Source organism: Symphodus melops, assembly GCF_947650265.1.
Source record: "Symphodus melops genome assembly, chromosome: 18".
In the NCBI taxonomy this organism is placed as follows: domain Eukaryota; kingdom Metazoa; phylum Chordata; class Actinopteri; order Labriformes; family Labridae; genus Symphodus; species Symphodus melops.
Genome location: NC_136708.1, coordinates 9408412 through 9418737, shown reverse-complemented (window position 1 = coordinate 9418737; position 10326 = coordinate 9408412). Strand labels below are relative to the sequence as shown.

The 10326-nt window shown below is 41.4% G+C and overlaps 1 pseudogene across 1 annotated transcript; it reads left to right on the top strand.

Annotated features, from left to right (window-relative positions):
- The first annotated feature begins 252 nt into the window (after positions 1-252).
- Positions 253-1054, top strand: LOC306838897 (protein lifeguard 1-like; annotated as a pseudogene). The gene has a single exon. The product of its transcript is annotated as a protein lifeguard 1-like (transcript).
- Positions 1055-10326: the final 9272 nt, after the last annotated feature.

Here is a 10326-nt window from a genome sequence, read left to right as displayed (position 1 = left end):
CCAAATAAAAAGTTCTGAAAATAGATAGAAATGTCTGCACACTATCTTACTTCCCAAACACATTCTGTGTACCACAGGATGTTGAGGTGCGGGTACCTATATGACAATCGACTGCGGGATTTTGCACTTCCGCTTCTGGCTTCATTTTTTCAAAACCGCATGGGGAGGAAGGAAGACAAGTATCGGAGGCTGCTTTGAAATAAACACGTGAAAAAGATTCTTCTATTTGCTGAGTGATACTTCAACCAAAACATGTCCCAGGACAAGAGTTGATACCCTGTTATGGAGACCAACCCTCTTAATAATGTCTACGGACCCCCTCAGCCTGGTTTTGGACCCCTCCCAAATACAGCCAAGCCCCAAGGGGACCATATCCACCAGCAGCTGGCTATGGGCAGCCAGGCTTCCCCCAGGCAGGCCCAGGTTTCGCCCCTGGTTCCTACCCTCAGATGCCTTACCCTCAGAGATGCCCGTATACCTACAGGGTCCCTACTAGCAGCCAGGCTTTGCTGGGGACCCAATGGCTCCAGCAGGTAGCCCTGGCTACCATGGAGATGTGCCTCCCTCTTATTATGACAATGATGAGTGCACCAACTCTGGTTTTGAGGATTAGAACATCCGAGAAGCTTTCATCAGAAAATTCTTCATGGTGCAGCTGCTGGTCACTTTCTCCTTCGTTGTTGTCTTTACCTGTGTTGATGATGCCAAGCTTTTTGTGCGACGTAACCCCTGGATGTACAATGTGTCCTACGGAGTGTTCTTTGTTTCGCTGATCACCCTCAGCTGCTGTGGAAACTTCCATCGCAAGCACCCGTGGAACCTTGTTGCACTGTCCATCCTGACCCTGAGCCTCTCCTACATGGTTGGCATGAACGCCAGCTTCTATGACACAGAGACTTTCATCATGGCTGTGGGCATAACTGCAGTGGTCTGCTTTACGGTCGTCCTCTTCTCACTACAGAGCAAATATGACTTCACTTCTTGCAGGGGCATATTGTTTGTGTGCCTGATTGTTCTGTTGCTCAACTTCCAGGAACTATTCGAGTCTACATAGATCATGTGACAGTCAAGCATTTAGAACTTCCATTGTTGCAACTTTCTCAATAGGGGCACATTTCTATGTGCCCCAATTCTATATGTTCTATATTTTTATCTAGCATTTAGACTGGGACCACAGTGACGGTTTTAAAACATGAGGGAAAAACTGTGAGAGCCCAATGTGTGTGTATGTGGTGAGTGACTGCCAAACAAATGCCTCTCCTGGGAGACTAAAACATTTTATTTTTTGCTTTATGAGTGAGAGGACAGTCAGAGCTTTCTTTTGGTGTATTTTGTTTGTAGCCTAGATGCGAGCAACAATGACTTTAGTATCGCGATTTACAAATATGTTTGCAAAACTGAAGTTTTCGGCAGTTACACTGGGACTAGAATTTTTGCCATGAATTTTAAATGGGGCAAATTTTTGTCGCTTAAACTTGATTTGTGTCCACACCGTGTAGGAGTAGCGTGCCAAAAAGCGGATATAATAATAATAATAATAATATTGGCAATCGCAGTAGTGTGGCTGAACTTTCAGGCAACCACCCTAATAAATAAAAATAAATAAATGTATTATTATTATGTTGCCGCTTGGATGTGTCAGGCTGTGAAAGAGGGTGAAAAGAGTTGTGGTAGAGCTGGAGCTCATTAAGCTAGCACTAGCTCCAGGCATTCAGCCAGGGACCCACACTCTGCTCTCGTCCCCAATGTGAAAATCCCGACCGGTCTCGCTTTATTCTGTGTTTCTGTAATATTGATGTTATTCTGTGTCTTTCAATGATACAACTTCCTTATCTGAACAAACTTTCATGTACCTAGCTGTCTCTCTTACTCTTTCCTGATTAAAAACAGTTCCACAAAATACATGTTTGAAATCCTCTGCTGCGCTCAATCCCCTCACAGCAAACTGGAAATAGTGAACTCAGAGTCAAAGTCACTCTGATTTATAACCGGAAAGGAAGTGCAACAACAGAGTTTAGAGAGCTAAAGTTTTTTCTCAACAAAGATCTCCTAACCTAACCTAAGATGTATGAAAAACAGCCCCCCCTGGTTTCTTTTCTGAGTACTTGCATGTCATTTGCAGTGGTTAAACTCCCCAGCAATGCCCGAGCTGTCCTGTTTATTTATCTCTAACAAATTGGCTTCTTGTTTGTTAGTAAGAGGTGAAACTCAGTGGGTAAGGATCATTTTCTATCCTTGCCACATGGTATTTGACACGAGGTTAAACTTTTCCTGATTCTGAGCACGACTACGACTTCTCACTCACATAGACCCAGGAGCGCTTGACATTTATTGAGATGGTCTCAAGTGATGAAGACAACTCTTATTCAGAGTTCAGTGCCATTAGCTGTATGACTATTTGTATTAAGTTGGATATGTGAGATGAACTTGAAAGTTTATACTGCTTTATCTCTGTCAAATGATTAATTATGAGAAGCGATGGTTGAGGTTAGCGTTTCATAAACAGGAACAGCTACAGTTACCTTGACTTTAGGCATACAAATACAGTTTAAGATTTCATACACACCATTTTTGGTTAATGTCTTGTGCTGTGTTGTTAGATGGCATTTATGTAAAATGTATGTTGTATTTTAATGTGTAAAGATGTAAAGATGAGTGGTTTTGTTTTGCCTCAGTTCATTTAAGGTCCCTGCAAAGTCAGAAAGATTGCTCGGACCGTTTGTGAACGCATACCGTCTGTACAGTATGTGTGTATGGGTATCCTTTTGTTGGAGTGTGTAGAGATTGTGTTGATGTGTTTGTGCCGCTGCGTTCAGATCCTTCTAGCTGGAGCTCCAGTCTGTGGAGGTAATGAAGATCAATGAGAGGAACGTTGGAGGCCGGCTCAGATCCAGGTACTGTCTCCCTGTTTCAGACCAAAGCTCTATCGATCCCCCTGTGCTCCACTCTGCCAGCATCTGATAAAGGGCTTCTACACACACACACACACACACACACACACCTAAACACACTCTCACACACACACACTCACAATACTAAGACAAAATATACACGCGCACAAAAACTCACTCATGTGCACTACCAAAGACACACACTAAGTTGCTGGGCTAAGACTCTAATGCTGGGGAAGGAGTTAAGCCTCCATCACCCCTTTTCAGTTTTTCTGCACTGTCTCAAACACCTGAAGGAAAATGTAGAGCTCACATTTCATCATTGTCAAATAATGCCGGCTGAGTAGAGCTATTTTTCACACTGCAAATTGCCTTGTGGTGGTGCTGCTTTCAAGTACACTTTTCTTTTCTCCTATACTTCAAAATTGAGACGATGAAAATACGAGAATATCATGCATTCAAGTGCTGTTTTTGTGTTGGCAATAATGAGAGAGTGAATCCTGCATTTGAAGAGTCATTTTTAAATGGCTGTTATATGAATGCTGAGATCAGTGGTGCCTGCAGTATTGTGTTTTTGTAGTTTGTAAAAGGATAATAGCACAAACACTTTGCGTTCTGAACTGATGAACATACAGAATACAGGTACATTACTAAAAATATACACATATTTAGACTCTGCTTCTATTTGATGTTTAGGGTAAGATTGCATTTCGGTGGTACATAATCTCTAACGACAGATTCTGGAAGGCCCAACCTTTGATTTTGGTATCCAAAGTGTTCTGGTAAAGAGAAATATCCACTATTTTCTTCAATACCAGAACCTGATGGTAGTAATGTAAAAATTTCGCCAGACTAGATATTGGCATGACATTGCAGCTCTCAAATGTAGCACCAACTTCATTCTTGCTTTTTAAGTGGTTGGATAGATGTATACAATGGCTACACAGTGGAATAAACGTCTTGGCCAGAAGTTCCCAAATCTCTGGCTACCCATGATGCTCAGTAAAGCGGTCTGTTGCTTCCAGATACATCCTGTAAGTCGTCGTTAGAAGACAGCTGGTGGATGTGAATTTGGAATCTAATTAAGCTTAATGTTTTCGGAGAGTTGATTTAATTCAAATCGAAATTCAGACTAGCCAATTAGTAAAAAGGAAAGAAAACATTCAAAATTGCAAACAATTTATTTAAGAAGTCAACTTGGTTTGAAGAGCATGGCTGACGTAAGCAGTGATAGCACGACAGGAACTCAGCACTCCGTGGGAAGTTAACGTTCACATGCCTGTATTAAATGTGGTTATACATTGCTTTGTTCGAAATGCCAGTTAAACCTGACACTTCCTTCATGTAGTGTTATCTCCATCTTTCAGATCAATATGCTGCTAAAATCTTTTACTTTTATGAGACAATCTCTGTTCACTTTGCCTGTTAACATTAGGGCAGAAGAGTGAAGTCCCAATAACCAAGGCCCGTTCATGGCTGTTCCATCTAGTGGCTGGTGACTGCATTACAGCCTAAATACAACAGTTCACCGCACAATTGGGACCAACAAAGCTATAAATAATTTGTTTAACTGGCTAGTAATCCAGGTGCTGACGAGTAAGAGGGAAATGTTTGAACATTTTGTCAACTTGTTGCCATCTTAGTTTTTGTCAAACATGAACCGACCATATTGTCACATATTATTTTTCTTCAACGGCTGCATTGGTAAAGACTTCCCAGAAGCACACTCAGCATACTGGTATTTGCCAGTTTTACTCTTAATCCTAACATTTTTGCAACAACAATTATGCTGTTTAAAAAAAGGAAGAAAAACTAACCACGGCGAGCATAAAGTCATTAGTGTAATGTTTACAGAAAGTAAAGACGGTTTCTTTCATAGTTAAAAGTATTTAAAATGGATTCTCTTCACAACCAGCAGATTCATCTCCTGATGGCCTGAAAGAAAAAATACAGGTTGAAATAACAGTCATTGCGCTTGTTCATCACTCCTGGGCAACTCTGGTCATTTGTTCCACTTTTAAAAAACGAACAATATTGTTGAGTTCCATTTCAACTTATAAGGAGGGGACCATCAGCTCTGAAAGAAGTGTAGCTCTCATATCACATGAGGAAGAATTGGAAATGGTTTTGAAACCTTTTAACAGTTCATTTCAAAGGCGGCCACGATATGGCTCTTGCAGCTCATATTATAGCTTCTTATCACTTGCTGTATAGAGCATAGTATGTTTAGCCATGTGTATGTTTAATGCTTTGAATACTTTAGCTTCAAAAGCTACTACAAGGTCTCTAAAATAGCTATATAATGACATTCAGACGAGAGTTAAAGCTGCAGTGCCTAAATGAAAGGATGCCCTCATTGTAATCTCCTCCTTCAGATGTTGGGAAGCATTTCACTATCTTTAACAGCAGTGCCAAGTTCTGGCTGAAAATCCTCAAATGATCACATCATCCCCAAACGGCTTTCTGAAATTTGCCCAAGATCTATCTGAAAATGTTCTAAAAGGTGCTAATTGTCTCGGCTTCCCCAGAGCTCCATTTCCAAGCGAAATAGTTCAAGAGAGATTAGATAAGTGCACTTTCCAGACAAATAGCTCTTTTTCCTGCTTTATAGTGTTTCAGGCAATTAAGAGAGTGTGTGAATGCCAGAGCCATGGCTCACTACGGCTATTTCATTTTAAATGAATGAGCTTAAAGAAACCTTTTCCTCAAACAGCTCTTGGCTGGTTCTGGTTAAGTTCTGCACGGTTCCCTCTGATGAGAAAGGTAAAACCGTGCATGTAACAAAGCTCATCCAGAATATTGGTGTCTGAGCAGAAATGCGCTACAGACTCATAGTTAGCATGACATTGTTGTTTATGCTCTGTGAACTGCACCAACTGCTGCATGATGCCAAACATGGATTACATTAATTGACCTAATTAGCATAGCTCAGAGGAAAAATAGGGCAGGCTTGTTTATTAGTTTTTTTTTCCATGGCGGTCTGATACTTCTTATTCACATTGCTTTTTGGTAAAGTGTTTGTGTGTAGTAGGGACAGGCACAAAGAGACAGAGGTATTTGCAAAGAGTTCAATCACGAAGGCATTAGCTCTGGGCGCATGTTAGCCTTAACAACCCTGTGTTTGCAGCTGCCTTTGTGGAGCTGTCACACTAGACTTTTCCCTGTTCTTTTCTGCCACGTCTTTGTGAGTGAATGAGACATTAAACTTGATGACTTGTGGGCATCTCTTGGCATGAAGCTGAGGGATCTTGTCTGTTGTCCCCTTTTTTTCGGTTTCTTTTTGCCCTCTCAGGTCAATGTCATCATCTCATCATCTCCACTTCCACGTCTCCGTGGGCTAAGCTACGCTGGATGCATCTGGGGTGTTGGGTGGACAGACAGGATACCCTTGTCCCCCATTTACAATATGGCACAACCAAGTTATATGATTCACATGGCACTTTGTTTCCCGAGGGATCCCGATATGCCCAATCACACGGCTCAGTCCACTTACAAAAGATGAGGTCTACCTGTCACACGGTGAACGGGGATGCTTCGAGTGTTCTGATGCATGCACACAACCACACAGACGCTCTCACACACCTCGTATCTGCTGCTCTTCAAGGTGATGAACAATGCAATTCAATTAACCCTTAATGTGTAAATGCAAAACAAAATGCAGCAGGAAGCATGACATTCATGAGGTGCAGTCTTTTTACATGCCCCAATTGACTTTATCTGCTCAGCTGCACATTGAAGTTCAACACGCTTCTGTTGCATTGTGATAAAGCACACACACACACACACACACACACGCGCAGCAAGCCTGGCCCTGCTGTCATACACTGCCTCTCAGCAGGGTGATGGTGTTATGCATTTTTATGTTGGGCCGAGGCCCCTCTCTAAATAGGGGTGTCACGGGTGCGAGGTTTGGTAACCTTGTGCTTTATTGTCCGGGGGCTGGAAAATGGGTTTTATTCCAGGCTGAAGATGAGATAAGGCTCTGTCAGGAATCTCGGCCTCTCTGCCTCACCGCTGGAGGCTTATTGAAGCAGAGAGGACTAACATTCCATCTCTCCCTCGCTCTGTCATGTATAGATTTTCCCCCCACTGCCACTTTCATTACATCTGGGGCTTTCTTTTTCTACTTTGACTTTCATGTTCTTTTACTCGTCCCTCGCACCCTCGATTTCACCCGTCTTCATTATGCCGTCATTAAACCAGTTCTGATTTCACTGCAATCCTTTATCATTCCCTTGCATGGATTCATTACGGAGATGTTTTAATGCTTTCGCTTCTCCACTTTTACTCTTCCTCAGTCTGACCCTGCAGTGAGATGGCCCCGGTGCATTAAGATTGTATTGCACAGTGAGTGTGTATCTGTCTCTGCTTGTGTGTGGCTGAGAGGAAGCCAGGAAAGACTGCAGCAGAAAGCATGAATGCGAATTTTTTCCACATTCCATATACAGTATTTTTCGTCTTCTCCTTTGAAGCAGAGTGATACTGTGACCAACAGTTTGTCTGTTGCCCTGCATCCTCCCTCTACGGTCTTCACCAGCTGAGGCCATGTCCCTTGGGGTCACATCTTGTGACAGGCACCCTCCCTATAAATTGCAGCCACTAGGTAAATATGTGTGCAGCTGCTAGCTAGTGCTGACACTTTACCTCTAAGTGCCCCCTCTTGTTCAGGGTTGCTGGTCATAAATTGTCCCGGGCTGAGAGGCGGGAGGCTGCAGCGAGTGTGTGATGCTTCCTGAAGGTAAAACAGAGCCTCTTTTCGCTTACTCGCAGTCGTGAAAGAAGCTTCGGATTTTTTTTGGGCGTCAGAAAACACATCAATTAAACAAAATAATAATAAATTGAAGTAGCAATGAATGGTTCTATTTTAAGGCCCTACATACCCATGTTTTACTTAAAGCTTGATGACACACGTGCACAGATGTGCCCAATCTTAAAGAACTTAGAACTCTTGGGAGATGTCATAGCACTCATTCAGAACGGTAGAGTCGTTTTGCATTAGGCGCTCGTAATATGATTTGACATGAGGCATTGTGTTTGTGTTGATATATTGTACAATCGCTGGTCCTTCAAACTTTATGTTCCACTCAGCTTTAGCTTTTCTGCTAATAAATGTTATGACAAACTGCCATTGTCAAGATCAACTAATCTCTCAGGCCATCTAAAACAACTGTCAAAAGATTTATGATGAATGGAAGCATTCAGTGACTAGCTGCATGGTCCGTGGGAAACATAAAGACGTGCAGACAAATGATTGTTTAAGATTCAAGAGTTTAGTTAGTTATGTTGGCAGAGTAAATTAATAATGTGATACATATTTGTATATCACTTTATGTTTCATGTTGGATCAAAGCTGTATGACACTTGTGGGGCTATAAATAATATTTGTGACTGTGATTAGCTGTGACTGTCCTTTTTGTTGTACTATATTGACTTATACCAAACTCATTTATTTTACACCACTCAATTCATTCATCTCGTAGAAATGAACTCTACAGAACATTTGTTTTTGTCTTACTAAAAGAATTCCTTCACACAGTATGATTTTATGTGATCAATTTTAGCCAATGTTTGCCTTGTTATGATACTACTTTAAAAGTGCTTGATGCTAGCAAGTTCACATTAGGTTGTTTAGTATGGTTAACAATAGAATTACATCAGTAAACACTGAATATACATAATTCATGTTTTTGCATTTAACCTTTACATTGTCCTTCGCTGCCTCTTGGAAGGCAAACATTTGTTGCTTCTACGCCAGAGAAATCTTGTTAACACATCCTCCAAGTGCAACCATTAAAGTTTTTGAACTTTCAGTATATAATGTTTCCTGTGCAGGGATGTTTAGACTTAAAAAAAAAAAAAATGTCCCTGGGACTTTGTTTCGACCCACGCCTACAAACAATGAAGAGGCAGTGAGTTCCTCCAAAGTCTCTTGTCCCTGAGGAGAGTTGATGGAAACACCGCTTAAAGGGATACTTCATCCATTTACATGAAGCTGTGTATCATTAGAAACATGGTAGTAGTGTTGAATGGTCGGGAATCTAGCCCTCATTTTGCCCTGAGACGAGAAAAATATGTTTATCTTTGCCTGGAAGTTTTCTTCATGTGATGCAATATGACGCTTTTTGCATCATGAGGGCTGGATTCATGACCATTCAACACTACTACCATGTTTCTAATGATACACAGCTTCATGTAAATGGATGAAGTATCCCTTTAAGCTAAACTGAGGAATCTGAGCTTTAGAGAATCAGACTACACTGAGGGGTGCCCGTGGGTACTTTGGCTACATCAACTCAGGTTCGGTGTTTAACCTTCAAACTATGTAGAATTCGCCATCATTGACTGAAAGAAAGAATACCAATAAAAAAGAGGTATAAAGCCAGTGTAGTTCAGCAGCAGAGGCTTATTAATGACAACACTAGCAAAATAAGCTAATGCCAAACAAAACAATGAGCAAAATAATAGTATAAAAAGCAGCAGCAGGGAAAACTGGAGTTTATAGTGCATACTAAAATGATACTTGTATTTCTTGGCTCTACTCACTACCATGAGTGTGGGGCAATAAAGACAATCAGGGCCACTAAAAGAGGAGGTCCCTATAACAATAAAATCCAGCACAGTATGCTTGACAAATTATTAAAATGAAAAATTAAAATGCAGACTAAACAATTGTGAATGTGCCTATTAAGAAATGTTATGGCATACTGTACCTGTTCCACCAAGCCCTATCAGCCCCCACAAGGACCAAAATGAGAGTATGCAAATTGGGAACAGGCCAATACGTTCTGACTTGAACCTGAACGTACACATTTCACTATTTCCCAGAGGCAATTGGGCTGTTCCCATGTCATTCCAGTTGGTGGCAGTAATGTAACTCTCAGCTGGTTTGATTTTCCAAAAGCCATTTAAAGGGACTAAGAGAAGTATATTTACCTGCACCTGAGGAACAATTCTCACCACAGTAAAGTTCATGCCCTATATTCAGCCACATAAATGTACTTCGTGAAACAAAGTCACCACTGTGACAAAAACATGTTTGGCCTAAAACAGTACAGCTAACTGCTAGCTGGCTTGCTGTTACTTTCTGCTACATCTACTCCTCACACTCATTTAGCAATTTTACTAGCTTGCTGGCCTGCTCATAGTCCATTTCCATTGCTTCTACAAGGCTTTGTGGAGGAACAATTATGTTTGTCTGTCAGCCAAATACTTAGGGAGAAAGCTTTGTCTGCAAATTGTAATATTAGCTGTACTTGGTCAAGCATTGTAACCTGTTAATTGGGTTTTCCTGTCTTGTGTAGCTCTCTTCACCTTGGGACCCTGATGGAGGTTTTTACAGGGATATCTGTCTGCTCTGAGCACGGGTTTACTTCAACAAGCTAAGTGTTTGCTGTTGTCTGTGTAAATGTTTTGGCTCTTTTCAGTTGGTGTATGT